Below are 201 nucleotides of genomic sequence, written 5' to 3'. Positions count from 1 at the left end.
TTTGTGTTTGGATGACCCTCGGGGCGTTGAGTATTCTGTAGAAAACCTCACAGACCATTCAATAGTCTTATAAAAAAGACATGCAAGCCGATAAGTACTCTCACATACAACTCATAGAGCTCAGAACTTCAACATGCTGGAGACGAAAGTCCAGAGATCTTGTTAATAACATTCGGGATGTGGAGCTCTTTCTCTGGCAGA

Source organism: Penaeus japonicus, unplaced genomic scaffold, assembly GCF_977035675.1.
Source record: "Penaeus japonicus unplaced genomic scaffold, GWHDUDI00000001_assembly GWHDUDI00000036, whole genome shotgun sequence".
In the NCBI taxonomy this organism is placed as follows: Eukaryota; Metazoa; Arthropoda; class Malacostraca; order Decapoda; family Penaeidae; genus Penaeus; species Penaeus japonicus.
The sequence above is the reverse complement of the archived record's forward strand: the minus strand, read 5'-3'. Positions refer to the sequence as shown.